Genomic DNA, 16,176 nt, shown 5'->3' with positions numbered 1-16,176 from the left:
ATATATATATATATATATATATATATAATTCTATAGTTTTATTGATGCAAATCATAATCAAAATATTAACGTTCATGAAAAAAAAATTAATGTCAGTTAAAAGAATCCTTTTTAAATAAAAAAAATGACAAAAAAAAAAGAATCATGATCCTTAAATTTTTGCTAACTAGGACAAGTCCCTAAATTTTCTTTAAAATATTATTTTATTTTTTGCCACATGGGCACTTTGGTGACTCATTTTTTCCACCGAAAAAGTAAGTTATGGGTTGTTGAGGGACTAATTTGCTTTATTTGAAAGATGAGGGACCAAAATGCTACAGATGCTAAAGTTGAGGGACCAATTTTAGATTAACTCATTTGAATGTTGCCTAATATGTATTTGGTATTCGTAAAAAGCTTTGAATGCTAATATGTATTTGGTATTCGTAAGAAGCTCTGAATGCTAATATGTAGTTGAAATGTGTTACATGCTAACACGCTTATCATTGGAGAGAAAAAAAAAGGAAAAAAAAAGGCAGGTACTGTAGCCTAAGCAAGGTACATACTTGTTTGGAAAAGAGACAAACTAAATTCTATTCTCATATGTTGACTTGCTTACATGTGTACAACCATTTTTTTATTGTATTTTATTTTTTGCAAATTACAAGATATTTTATCTCTCCATTGTAACACTTTATACCTAAAAAGTGTTGTAGCTTAAAAATTAATACGACAAGTCAAACTACAAGACATTATAGTTTACCATTGGAGATGGTCTAATATAGTTCGTTACTTTATCGAACCGTATAGGGTTTGGTGGAGTTTGTTCATATGATAATCAGTTACAATTAGTAAATTCATTATAATCCCATAATTTTATTTACTTTTTTATTTTGGGAAACTCTCTATAATAGGCATCAATTTCTTATTTTGTAAATTGGATAAAACTTACTTCCTCTTATTAATTTTTTATTTACAACACTTCTCTTTGTCAATACATTATTTTAATCGTTAATATTTTTAATTACTAATATGTAAAAAAGTATATATATATATACATATGATATTAAAACACTCCCTCCATTACATATTACTCGAAACAAATGAATATTTTATGTCTCACAAATAATACCCTTTTGTTGCAAGTAATATGTATCGGAGGGAGTAGTATCAATCGAGTCGAATCTAACAAGATTTCGCTTGATTATAATTTTGCTTAGCTATAAATCATCAAACCTAGTCAAAGTGAAACATATGAATAGTGTAACAACCAAACTGATGCAAGTATTTAAAAAACAGAGGAAGTATTATGTTTGGTAATTTTGTACTCTCTTCGTAATTTATTAGTTACCTACCTATTCACCTTCTTCCCGTAAAGACCACCATTAAATCCCAAAAAATTCATCCTAAATTTTTGACTTTGCCTTTTAATTTCCAAATCAAAGTTAAGGATTTGTTTCAAAGAATGTTAGAAGGATGACATTTTTTAAATAAGAAGTTTTTGTTTGTTGTTTTATTGAATTATTGTTAAACTAAGTAATATGAATATATCCTCTATAATTTTGTAGTAATGTACTAATAAAAGCCATTTTTTTAACGAAAAAGAGGCAGTTCGTTTATAATAATAATATTTTAACCTTTTAAAAATAGTCCTTTAAAAATTTAATGGCCCAGTTTTTATAGTTAGAGCAGGGCTATCAAATTGTCGGCCTTACCAAGTAGGGTTAGTGGAAACATAAAGCATGATAATTGGGAGGAGAGAGAATCTATAAATATTAAAGTATGCTAGTTGAGGGGTCTACTATGAGAAAAAAAATTAGAAAAATATTGTGAAAAGTTAAAAAAATAAATAAATAAAAATTACCCTAACACGTGGACCAATCTAATAACAACACGTGGTTCAATGAAAGGGCTACTATAGGGAATAGATTTCAAGCGTTAATCCCCTAACTTGAACCCCACTGTGATATACACTAAAGTACGGTGGCGTCCAAAAGGGAAGAAAATAGAGCAAAAGAGTCGCCAACAAGTTTTAGGAACTTGTAAACTGTTCACAGGGTGAAGGTTACACCCCTTAACGATCCAAGAGATCGTCAACTCCATAAGGTCTAGAACCAAATAAGGGTTCGGGGATGAAGGTACAAATCCAACCTAAAAGAGATTGAACCTGCCCTAATAATAGGCCTCTACTTTATTCAGATCGTATTCATGTGCGCTTTTTGACTAACATGCAATCAATAGGATTAACCCTAAACCTGTTTATCTATGCTGGTTGAATATTAATGCACAAATAAACTATTATTGGCGATCACTTGAATTATAATCACATTAACCCTAAACAAGATTATTAATTATCTTATTAAGCGTGATTACAAGTACCAAATTCCCTTTAAACATGCATAAAAAGGCGTGATCAAGCAATAACAATAGATAATGTATCAAGCAACATAATAATAATCAATATCATGAATAATAATAATAATAATAATAATAATAATAATATCATCATAAATAAAATAATCATCATCAAAATAATAATAATAATAATAACAATAATAATATTCATAATCATCATAAATCATAACAATTATAATCATAATCATGCTCATGTTAATATTAAAGCATAATAATAGCAAGATCCTAGGCATGATACTAACAAGATTAATAATAAACCCTAGCATGTCACTAAGCAATAAAAATCAAATCTTTAACCCTAACATGATAATAACAATCATAAATATTAGAAAGAACATAGGAAGCATCGTAAGAATCATAATAAGCATATTTGATATTATAATTACCCTAGACATGATACTAGGAATATCATAATAACAATATAAACATGATTTCTACATCATAACATCAATTAAAACCATTAAAGTACTTACTTTGATGCCTCGTACCTCTTTCTAATAACAAAATACACACGTTAGTAACTTCAAGGAAAATAATAATCAAACAATTAAATTAAATAATTGAAAGAGAGATTTGGGACCAAACCCTCAGAAATTAAACCTTTCACATCTAGGGCGAAGGCAACTTCGAACTTGGCTAGGTGTTTCTAGATCTTGCGAATGCGAAATTTTGTATATGAAAACAAGGTTTGAGAAGAGAGATGAATGAATTAAGAGAGAACTAGAGAATTAAAGATTGCGAATGAAAACTGATTGTTGATGAGAATTCGTGAGAATTGGTGAATGAAAACGGAGTTTTTTAAATACTTTATTTATAGAGAAAATCAGCCAAAAAGATAAAATATCAAAACAGAGCACTTGGCGCATGTAAAACGAGGTTGGCGCACCTAAAACAGAGCTGGCGCCAGCACCAGCTGATTGGCGCCAGGAGCCAATGGCTAGCACCAGGCGCCAGGCCTGGTTCTAGGCACCAATGCTTGGAGTCAGGCGCCAGGCCTGTTATTGACGCGTTTTCGAAAATCAGATAAGTTTGCCGTACTGGAGGATAAAATCGTATCTTTTCCTCGAAAATGTTTTTTTGATTTTAAATAAAAACTCTGAAAAGTCAACAAAAGTCAATTTATCAATGCTAATTGAATTAGGAATGAAAAGAACTTTCTAGAAGAATATGGAAGACTAGAACTATTCCTAATTGCATTAGGAATGATAAATCATATTAGGCCCTCCCCTAGATCATTGGGCCGCATATAAGGCTCAAACCGGGCCCAGTTTAGTAAATTGGCCATAACTTCCTCAATATTCATCGGAATTGGGCTTATAATATATCGTTGGAAAACTCTTGTCAAGCCCCATCCAACTACACTACTATTGGACCCATATCATGGACCAATCAAACTAGATTGGCTGTTTTCTTAAAATAAGTTTTCAAAAACAGAGAGAAGAGAAAAAGAAATTAAAACTATCCGCAACACTAAAATTTCCACACTTTCAATTCATTTGATTATGATTCGACGTGAAAGGCACTCATCACTAGGTTTGGTTTTGGGGAGACACAAATGGGTGTCTACAACTACACCTGTCTTTGACTGAGTTTGGAGAAACGTAAGCTTCGAAAAACAAAAGTCAAAGTATCGATAGGGACGGAGAATGATTCAGAACGTTCTGCGATCCTAAACCATTCTTGTAACGCCGATACCTGCAAACTAGCGTTAGTTAAACAGATAAAAGAGTTAAGAAACGCGTATCTTGCACCGTCGAGCACACGTCTCTGAAAGTAACCGATTGTTTTGATGACCTCCTGCAAGCTAGAGAATGCCATCCTGCTTGAAAACCGCTACGCCCGTAACTGCTTCCAATATAGAAGATTGCTTCGCCTGAAATTATCCTCTTCCGCATTAATAATATTCCACATCCAAGGGAATACTATCGAAGATTGGTTCTCTTGAAACAATCCTCAGTTGTTTGTGACAACTCTCCACAATCTAGGGAATGCCACCTTGCTGTTTTGATGTTCACTCGTCTCTGAACAAAGAGCTTCTTATTGATATGTTCATGCGCCTCTGAACAAAGAGCTTCTTTTTGATATGATCTTCTGAATGATGTGTCCACGCGTCTCTGAACGAAGATCTTGATAATAGGATGCCCACGCGTCTCTAAGCAAAAGAGCTTGAAAAGGAAATGTTCACGCGTCTCTCAAAAAAAGAGCTTGAATAATATGCCCACGCGTCTCTAGAGCAAAAGAGCTTGATGGAAATGTTCACGCGTCTCTGAACAAAAGAGCTTGAATAATATGCCCACGCGTCTCTAGAGCAAAAGAGCTTTGATGGAAATGTTCACGCGTCTCTGAACAAAAGAGCTTCGATACTTGAACGTTTGTTGCGATAATATTCTGAAGAAGAAATTTCCGAAGACCAACGTTTGTCGATCTCTAAAGCTCGCCTGAACTTCTCTTCCGCTAAAACCAGTATGTCGGTGTTTCCGTGATGAGCCAATTCTTAGGCGCTTTAAGCTAAGTGAGACGATCTTTCATCAGGTCGACCACTTATTGTGATTGTAATCCAACTGACTACTTAATCATGTCAAATTGCTTATAGGGGAAAACTGGCGTACCAAGGAACCCAAAATTGTTGTATGAGGTCGAAATCACCTTTCTGAGAGGCTTCGAGCTCTATCGCTGCTGAGATATCTCTGGCGCCAAGAATTGACTCTGTCGCTGTAGACACCCATTTGTGTCTCACCAAAACCAAACCTAGTGATGAGTACCTTTCACGTCGAATCATAATCGAATGAAGCGAAAGTGTGGAAAGTCTAGTTTTGCGGATAGTTTTAATTTCTCTTCTCTCTGTTTTTGAAAAACTTATTTTAAGAAAACAGCCAATCCAGTTTGTTTGGTCCATGATATGGGTCCAATAATAGTGTAGTTGGATGGGTCTTGGCAAGAGCTTTCCAACGATATATTATGAGCCCAATTCCGATGAATATTGAGGAAGTTATGGCCAATTTACTAAACTGGGCCCGGTTTGAGCTTTATGTACGGCCCAATGATCTAGGGGAGGGCCTAATATGATTTATCATTCCTAATGCAATTAGGAATGGTTTTAGTCTTCTAGAATCTTCTAGAAGGTTCTTTTCATTCCTAATTCAATTAGCATTGATAAATTGATTTTTGTTGACTTTTCAGAGTTTTAATCAAAATCAAATAACATTTTCAAGGAAATTATATGATTTTATCCTCCAGTACGGCAAACTTATCTGATTTTCGAAAACGCGTTAAAAATAGGCTTGGCGCCTGGCGCCAGCTAGCTAGGGTTTGCGCCAACTCTGTTTTTTGTGCGTCAGACTCTGTTTTGTTTATTTTATCTTTTTTGGCTGATTTCTCTATAAATATCGTATTAAAAACTCCGTTTTCATTCACCAATTCTCATCATCAATCATCTACATTCACCTACAATCAGTTTTAATTAGCATTCTTTCAATTCTTTCTTTCTTTCTCTAAACTTTGTTTTCACATACAAAATTCAGCATTCACAAGATCTAGAAACACCTAGCCATATTCGAAGTTTCATTCGCCCTAGACGTGAAAGGTTTAATTTCTGAGGGTTTGGTCCCAAATCTCTATTTCAATTATTTAATTTAATTGTTTGTTTATTATTTTCCTTGAAGTTACTAACGTGTGTATTTTGTTATTAGAAAGAGGTACGAGGCATCAAAGTAAGTGATTTAATGGTTTTAATTGATGTTATGATGTAGAAATCATGTTTATATTGTTATTATGATATTCCTAGTATCATGTTTAGGGAAAAGGTTATAATATCAAATATATTAAATATGATTCCTGCGATGCTTCCTATGTTCTTCCTAATATTTATGATTGTTAGTATCATGTTAGGGTTAAAGCTTTAATTTTTATTGCTTAGTGACATGCTAGGGTTTGTTATTAATCTTGTTAGTATCATGCCTAGGATCTTGCTATTATTATGCTTTAATATTAACATGATTATGATTATGATGATTATAATTTATGATTATTATGATTATTAATTATTATTATTTATTATGTTGCTTGATATATTTATTGTTATTGCTTGATCACCTTTATTGCATGTTTAAAGGGAATTTGTACTTGTACTCACGCTTAATAAGATATTTAATAATCTTGTTTAGGGTTAATTGTGATTATAATTTCAAGTGATCGCCAATAATAGTTTATATGTGCATTAAATTCAACCAACATAGATAAACAGGTTTAGGGTTAATCCTATTGATTGCATGTTAATTGAAAAGCGCACATGAATACGATCAGAATAAAGTAGAGGCCTATTATTAGGGCAGGTTCAATCTCTTTTAGGTTGGATTTGTACCTTCATCCCTGAACCCTTATTTGGTTCTAGACCTTATGGAGTTGACGATCTCTTGGATTGTTAAAGGGTGTAACCTTCATCCTATGAACGGTTTACAAGTTCCTTAAAAAACTTGTTGGCGATTCTTTTGCTCTATCTTCTTCCCTTTTGGACGTCACCGTACTTTAGTGTATGATCACAGTGGGGTTCAAGCTAGTGGGATTTAAAGCTTGAAATTTATTCCCTACAGTTTTTGGCGACTCCACTGGGGAGGATTTCTATTTTAATTCCTGAATTTGTTTCGGCAATGATTTAGAATGAGTGGATGAGACTCGAAAATTTCTAGGTATTTCATGTGCGTAATTTTGATTAACATTATTGTCATATGCATAAAAAAGATCTCATTGGAAAGACCATCCGTAATGAGTTAAAAACATAGGATTTTACACGTATGAAATTTGAGAAATATCTTTCACAAATTTTATCGAGCACAGAAAGCTGCTGAGGCATGTGGCAAGTAGCGCCAGAGGCCAGAGCTTGGCGTTAGCATTTTAGCCGTAGCGCCAGACGCCAATATTGGCGCCAGGAGCTACAGTTAAAAGCTGGCGCCAATCTCTGATTGCTGGCGCCAATTTCCCCCAATACCGAGCCAGAAATATGCATTCTAATTTCGACCGGTTTTTCGCATTGTTTGCTCGATCCTACTTCCTGATTGAATTTTTTCTCACTTTTCTGAAACCCATATGTGTTCTATATATGGAAATAATCCTCTGGGAATTCATGCTCCATCTACCCGATTGAACGCTCCGTGCAACAAAGGGTACATCCGAGATTGTTGAATTCAGCAAACCATGGAAGCGAGTTTTTTCTAAAACTCGCGGTATCCCATCAACTCGAGCCAACCCTTCACGGTTAGGCTTCCCCGCGGTGCATCCGGACAATTAACCATGGACCTTCTATTGACTAACCCATATCCCGAATTATAGAGAACTAGAGCCATGGTTAGGTTGAAAACGCATTGCATCGTATTGTGCCTACTTGACTAAGTGTGCATTATTTGTTGTGCATAAATATTCTATGTTTCTCTTAACTGTTTGTTGACTTGTGTTGAGACTAAATAAATTATTGACTTAAAGAACTTTTCCTAATTAATCAAACAATTAATTAATTTGAGTCAATAAAGTCTAATATTTTAATCGGAATTGACCTAGTACGACTTTAGGCATATCCCAATTGATTAATAACACCGAAAATAGTTCCAGATTAAAGCTCCAATATTGGCGCCAAGGTATGAGCTGTAACGTCACATTATGGAATGTAGCGCCTGACGACAGTTCTGTCGCCTGGCGCCAAGCTCCACAGTGCGACGCCAGTCCTGTCGCTTGGCCGACAGTTCGGATTATTGGTCGAGTCATCACCTGGAGTCTAATTAATCAGTTTTCTATTTAATTCAGTTAATTTTAGCTGTCAATAGTATTTATTTGAGTCAATGATCGAGTTTAGGCACTAAGTCCATGGTTTTACACAAGAGTCCAAACATACCACTTACACTCAACGCACACACCAATCCACATACTTTGACCATGTTTAAGAGAGTCTTGTGTGCGCGTTTTTCCGTCATTTTTTAGGGGGGTAATTCGGATATTAATCCTCCAATAAAATAATCCTCCAATAAAAAAACTATACTTAGTTCCCTAAAAATATGCACGTTATTTTTGCCAAAAATATGCACCCTTTTCTCTTTTTTCTTTTTCTTCCTTAAAATAAACCGTAAAGTAAAGTTGATTCGAGTCGAGTTATTAAAACGCAAAATGGTTTAATTTACAGCGCGTGGTCAAGAAAGGAATGACGGTTAATCAAAGAAAACCTCTTCGTACAAGTCCAACTTTTCGACAAACCCATAGCTCGCAAGAGGAAAGCTAAGACTATTATGGCAACACAAGAAGAAGTCAATGATCTTAAGAACCAACTGGCTACCGTGACTGAGACACTAAAGCTTCTCGCACTCAAGATTGATGATCCCTTGAAGCAACAACTGATGGACCTCATGCAAGAGAGTTTAAGCAAGTTGTCTAGCGACTACAAGTTTCAAGAGCTTACATCACAAGGGGTCTCGCTGGACAAAGAACTTCTTCCCCAGAAGTTCAACGCCAACGACATCCCAAAATTCAGAGCAACTGACAACCCATACTTTCATTTAAGAGCATTTGAAACAATAATGAGTATCAAGGGTATTGATAAGAAAGTGTTCCCTTCTCTGTTCTCACTATCTCTCGAGACCGTTTGCCAACAATGGTTCTTTTCTCTCGAGAAAGAAAATACTTCTACCTGGGAGTCTATAGCAAACGCTTTCGTTGATAGGTACAAGTGCAACATTCAAGTCGAGACCGACCATAGGGAACTTGAAATCCTCAAACAGAAAGAGAATGAAGGCTTCACCTCTTTCTTTAATAAGTGGAGAGAAACCTCAGCAAAGATGATTGAGGTGCCAAGTGAAAAAGAGTCTGTGAGACTATTCATAAAAAATCTCCAAGAAAAATATTCCAAGCATCTCAAATATCAAAATAACCTCCATACCTTCAAGGCCGTTTATGACATTGGGATCAATATTGAAGATGACTTGGCTAAATCAAAAGCTGCCAATAATAACTCCAACAGTGGCTGGAAAGGAAAGAAGAACGACAATCCTTCTTCTTCTAAAACCGCCCACTCAAACAATGTTAGCACCTATAATTTAGGAGAAGTCCTTGCCATGAACAATCAAGGACAGAAGAAACTATTTAGGAGGAACTTCACTCCTATTGGTATGAGTTATGACACCGCATTTGATCGATTAAATGCAAAAGGTCTTATAACTCCTATTGGACCATTTGGGGACCCACCAGTTGAGAAGAGGTCGGCTAATTGGAACCCCAATGCACACTGCAAGTATCACCAAGGTAGGGGCCATCTCACCGAAAACTGTTGGAAGCTTAAGGAAGCTATCTAAGACTTAATCGACAACAACAAGCTGCCGTTGCCCACTGCCAGTAAAAATCCAAGCATTGACAATGCACCTCTCGCTCATACCCTAGCTATCTCCGATGAGGAAAACGAGGTTGACCCCTCATCTCTCATTAGACCTGTCAAAGAAATCCGTGCCATAGAAAAAGAAGAGGAAATCTTTTTCGATGTCAAGGATAACCTTCCAGAACCGGCAAATAAGGATGATATACAATTGCTCACACTGTCTATGAGGGAGGTATCGCAACTACTACGTGAAGCTCTCAAAGCTATGAACGAACTCCATAAGAAATATGATGAGCTTCCACTTCCGAAAGATGAACCTAAAAGAGAATTCACACTAGTGAGAACGACTTATGAGGCAAAGCATTTTCCCTTACAAGTCACTGAAAAACCCAAGAAGAGCAATAGAACTTACACTCCAATTGGGATCCCATATGCACAAATGTTCGAAATGCTCTCCGAGAGTGGCGAGATCAAACCTCTCGAACTGAGACCATTCGAATCGTTGAAAAGAATGGATAGATATTACTGTCAGTATCATCAATCAGGGGGTCACACTATAGAAAACTGTTTCAAATTCAAGGATTTGGTTCAGAAAATGATTGATGAAAAGAAACTAGTCCAAGTTCAACAAGAAGAGGATGAAACCATCAATGGAGTTTGGGACAGTGATGAAGAAGATGTCTATCTGAAGGACATAGTAGGACCTTCACCTTCTATGTCATACACCGCAAATGAATTTGGGCTGAAGAAGATCATCGATAGACGTCCTCACAAGATCCGGGAGAATGCAACCTCCCGTTTCAACACAACCTATGCCAACCGCACAACAAGTTCCCATACCTATCATTGAAGACAATGATATTGTTAAGCAGTTTAAGAAGACAAAGGTTGAGATGAATGTATGGAAACTTCTGGCAACATCTCGAGAACATAGGTTGGCTGTAATGAATGCCTTGGACAAAATCGGGATAGATTCTGACACTACTCCTGAGGGACTAGCCAACTTCCTCACAAGTGACCTTCCTAGTCCGATTAATTTGATCACCTTTTCTGACAAAGATTTACCCCCAGAAGGTGACAAAAATTACAAGGCATTAAACCTCATAGTAGTTTGCAAGAGGATGAATGTTCCTATGACTCTTGTAGACAATGGATCGGCTATCAATGTCTGTCCACTTAGAACTGCGAGGATGCTCGGCATAAGGGACAAAGATTTAACTCCGTCTACACAAGGAATAAGGGCCTACGACAACACTCGTCATCAAGCTCTTGGCAAGATCACCCTAAATGTAACGGCAGGAGCAATAGAACATGCTACTACCTTCCAAGTAGTAGACATCAAAGCTTCATTCAACTTATTGTTGGGACGCCCTTGGCTTCATGATCTAATGGCCGTCCCTTCATCTCTCCACCAACAAGTAAAAGCTATAGTTGGGGGAATTCCAATCACCATAGATGCTTCGCCTATGAGAATCAAATCCATAGAGAATCCAATTATTAATGTGGAGCACGACGAGGATGATGAAGATTTATGGGGCTTTAACGAAGAAGTCTCCTTAATCCAGGAGGATGAAAGGACCCCTCTTTGCCATGACCCCCATTCCAACATGATTGTCAACGCCATGCTGAAGAAACAAGGACATTTTCCCGGGATGACCTTAGGGAAGAAAAAAGGAATGGCAAAACCGCTGGAGTCACCTGGCCTCCCTAAGTTAGACACTTTCGGACTTGGTTTTGAACCGACTCGGAAAGATCTCAAGTGAGCCCAGGAAAAGTCAAAAGCACGTAGGGACGCTCGCATTTAAAAGAAAGCAATCCCAATGGATCAATATCCTCTTACGCTTAATGGTCAGTTTATAAAAGAAGGAGAGGACTATCCATGCCATGAATTTCCCGAGCCATTTGTTGTAAACGGCATACGACAACCGGGATTTGAGATTTTCTTGGATTGCTACTTCACTGATGAAATCCCAACTCCCGTCCACAAGGAGAAAGCACCCCCATGCTTTGACTTTAACGTCATGGGATTACTGTTCGGGCGAGAAAAGAATGAGCCAACTAATAAAGAGGATAACTCCTTGCTCATTCAAACAGTCCTACAAAGTGAAAGCTTCGATCCTTCGAAGCTAATTACTCCAGCTGAAGGATCACTACAAGGGTGGCGCAAGACTATCAAGGTGACTACTCCAAGCGGAAGGAAGATATCCATCACGACAGGGCAAGGACCGATGTTTGAAGAGTCGTCTGAGTCTGAGTCTGAGTCGGAGTCTCTCCCTCTATATTTCTCTAAGTCTTTAGTAGTAACACCTCCCCCTCCTATTTCTTTTCCTAGGATAGTTAGTGATCCAGTCCCTGAGGACGTATCACTCTTTAATGTAATGATCTCAGAGTATAATAATATTTCTCATTCTCCTTACCTCTCGTGTTCTTCTCTAACCCAAGATGACGAGCATTTCTTAGCTAACAATGAAAAAGACAAAGAGATTATTAAATCAATGGAAACACTCGAAAAGAAAACACCGATAATTGAAGAAACTGAAACAGTTGATATCTCAAATGATTCAACTCATAAAAGAGAATTTAAAATCGGATTAACATTGAATAAGCAAGAAAGAACCGATTTAATTAACTTACTTAAAGAATTTATCGATGTATTTGCTTGGTCATATGAAGATATGCCAGGCATTAACAGAGAAATAGCTCAACACACTATACCACTAATTCTAGGAATGAAACCTGTAAAACAAAAGTTACGTCGAATGAAACCTGACGTAGCACTTAAAATAAAAGAAGAAGTTCAAAAACAGATAACTGCAGGTTTCATTAAGGTATCCAAATACCCCGAATGGGTCGCCAACGTCGTCCCAGTTCCGAAGAAAGACGGAAGGATAAGGATGTGTGTCAACTATCGAGATCTAAATAAGGCAAGTCCAAAGGACGACTTCCCTTTGCCACACATCGATATTCTGGTAGATAACACGGCAAATCACGCGCTTCTCTCATTCATGGATGGGTAAGAAGGTTACAACCAGATCCTCATGGCAGAAGAAGACATGGAGAAAAAAACTTTTATAACACCATGGGGCACTTACTGCTACACGGTAATGCCATTAGGGTTGAAAAACGCGGGTGCTACTTACCAACGTGCAGCAACTGCTTTACTCCATGACATGATGCATAAAGAAGTCGAAGTATATGTCGATGACATGATTGTAAAATCAAAAGACCGTCCAGGCCATCAAGTAGCCTTAAGGAAAATTTTCGAAAGGCTAAGAAAATATAATATGAGGTTGAATCCATCTAAGTGTGCTTTTGGAGTCACCTCAGGCAAGCTCTTGGGTTACGTCATAAGCTCTAGAGGAATAGAGGTAGACCCAACCAAGATCAAAGCAATCATGTCAATGCCACCGCCCAAGACTGAGAAACAGATTCGAGGATTTATTGGCCGGTTGCAATACATAAGTAGGTTCATATCAAAACTGACGACAATATGTGAACCAATCTTCAAGAAGCTCAAGAAGAATGTACCAGTAATATGGGATGACGAATGTCAAAAAGCCTTTGAAAAGATCAAAGCCTATCTCGCAAATCCTCCCGTATTAGCACCAGCACTCCCCGGAATACCTCTTAGGTTATATTTGACGGTTACCAAAGACACAATGGGAGCTATGCTAGCACAAGAGGTAGAAGGCAAGGAGAACGCAATCTACTACCTAAGCAAAAAGATGCTCGAATACGAAGCACGCTATACACCGCTCGAGAAGTTGTGCCTCGCCTTGGTGTGGGCCACAACTAAGATAAGACATTACATACTGGTGCATACCGTCTTCGTAGTCTCCCGATTAGACCCACTCAAGTTTCTATTCGAGAAATCTACGCTCAATGAACGCATATCAAGATGGATAGTCAATCTAGCCCAGTTTGATGTAAGATTCATGCCACAAAAAGCTATCAAAGGATCTGTGGTGTCAGACTTTCTAGCAGATTTTCCACTAGAAGACTCGACGCCAATACAAGACAATGAATTTCTAGATGAAGACCTAATGGTTACTGAAGATGATACTTGGACCTTGTATTTCGACGGAGCCTCAAACCAAAAGGGATGTGGCGTTGGAGTACTACTAGTATCACCTAAAGAGGAGCATGTTCCAATCTCCATAAAGCTTGATTTCGACGTTACCAACAATGCTGCTGAATATGAATCATGCGTGGTAGGCCTTGAAACAGCTTTGGCATTGAGAGTAAAGAAGTTAAGGATATTCGAAGATTCTTCTTTGATCATCAATCAGATATCTAAAAGGTGGAAAGTAAGGAGCGAAAGTCTAGCCCCTTACCAAACCTATCTGGAAACTCTTACCGATCAGTTAGAGAAGGTAGAATACACACATTGTAATCCCCCATATTTTTAAAATATATTATAAATAAAATTATATATTATTTATAATATTTATTAGTATTTTTCCGGAATTTAATTTCAAAAGTTTCAATTTTTAATTTTGGGTCGAAAATTATTTTGGTACAAATTTTTATACATACCTTCATTCTATAATTCATGTCCAAATAAACAAAGCCAAACTCATCTTACTTACTTAATTGGCCCATTAATTTTATGAGGCCCAATCTTACTATTTACCCTACACTATTCTCTCTCCTATAAATACCGCATACATCCCCAAATTTTTCCCACACTAAAGGTTAGTCTTATTTTCTCTCCTCTTTATTTTATTTTCTTACTTTCCTTTTATTTTTATTTTTCTTTTTCCTTTTATTTTCTTTTCTTTTCCCTTTTTCTTTCTTTCTTTTTCTTTCTTTCTTTTTTTTTTCCTCCTCTTTACGTAAGTTTTGACTCACCACCAACTACTGCCGCCTGCTGCCCGCCACCACTGCCGGTCGCCAGTCACCGCCCACCACCGCCGGCGACCCACCAGCGGCCCAGTCGTGGCCCACCATGGCCGCCCCTCTCTCTCTCCTTTGTTTTATTTCATTTATGCTTAATGTTTGATTAGTTAGTTTTGGGTTTTGATTTTATAGTATAAAGTTTATATTTTTAGTATCAAAATCATGTTTTTGATGTTTTAAACTAATAATTTCAGATTATAATTGTTGTTATAATTTTCAGATTTTATAATTTTAAAACCTAGGGTTTCAATTTATTTAAATTGGGATTTTAGGGTTCTTATGACTAATTAATTTGGGGCTTTTGTTCCTATTGTATTTATAATGATTAATTAACCATAAAAACATGTTTTTAATGGAGTTTTAAGGACCTTTAATCAAATTATATTGCTGGAAATTTTTGTAAGTATTAATTTGTGATTATTGGTTGTTTTCTAGGAGGTGATTTTTCTCTAGGAGACTTTTAAGTGATTAAAAGTGGAACAAAGGATTGTTTATACGAGGTACGTACATGTCTACTTCGTTGTAAGTAGTATCATGTTTAGGTACCAAAGGAAAGAACTTAGTTTCATGATTAGAGAACACTTGGATGGAAATTATTTGGTTATATATTTAATTAATTCATGTATTTATGTTTATGAGGCATGTTTTCGTGAATTAATTATGCTTGTATGGAATTATGGATGCAAGTATGTTGAATTATATTGGATTAATTGTTTGTATGGAATGTTGATACAAACATATTTTATTGGATTGGTTTGTTAACCACATTTGGATTATTAAGGATTGGAATTGAACGGTTTAAGTGGAATGAATTTATTAATTATTCCACAAGGTTGTTATTTATTTTATTTATTACTCGAGCATGACTTATTAGTATATTGAGTAAAGGTGGATTAAGCCGAAATGGCTAGGTGGGTTGACTATGTTCAACAATTTTGTATAATTTGGAAGTTTAATGGAATTAAAGGTCAACTTGTGATGTGATCACCATCGTCCTAAATAAAATTAAAAGTGAATTGATGTATGATTGTTATGTATGGTCTTCTTGAATGAGTCGGCTATTAATTAAAATTGTAATCACGTAAAGTGAAACATGGATGAGCAATAAAACTCTGGAAAGCGTGCACTTCTAGAGTATTGACAATTATGGGTTGGGGTACACGGTGGTAGCCCGTGGCTTTCTGAGGCTTGTTTGATCAACATATCCTCTTTTATTTTGTTATTTACATTTTTATTTTATAATGAAAGTTAGATGGGATCCTAGACTAACTTTGTGAGAATGGAGTCGCGCCCATTCTTGCATCGCGCTAAACTTTTATTTTAAATGGTCATTTGGGACCAAAATGATTTGGTGGATTGGACAACCTCGTCTATTGCTTACTCCAAACTAAATTAATTAAATTAAATATAAAGAGTCGAGTGTTTAGAATTGATTAGCAAGTATGTTGAGTCAATTGAATTGTTTAAGTGTGGAGTCTTGATTAATGAATTCGTGTTGTATGTTTATTTACTTTAATTAGTTGAGCATGCTAGGT

This window comes from Chenopodium quinoa, unplaced genomic scaffold, assembly GCF_001683475.1.
Source record: "Chenopodium quinoa cultivar QQ74 unplaced genomic scaffold, ASM168347v1, whole genome shotgun sequence".
Taxonomy (NCBI): domain Eukaryota; kingdom Viridiplantae; phylum Streptophyta; class Magnoliopsida; order Caryophyllales; family Amaranthaceae; genus Chenopodium; species Chenopodium quinoa.
Note: the sequence above shows the minus strand (reverse complement) of the source record.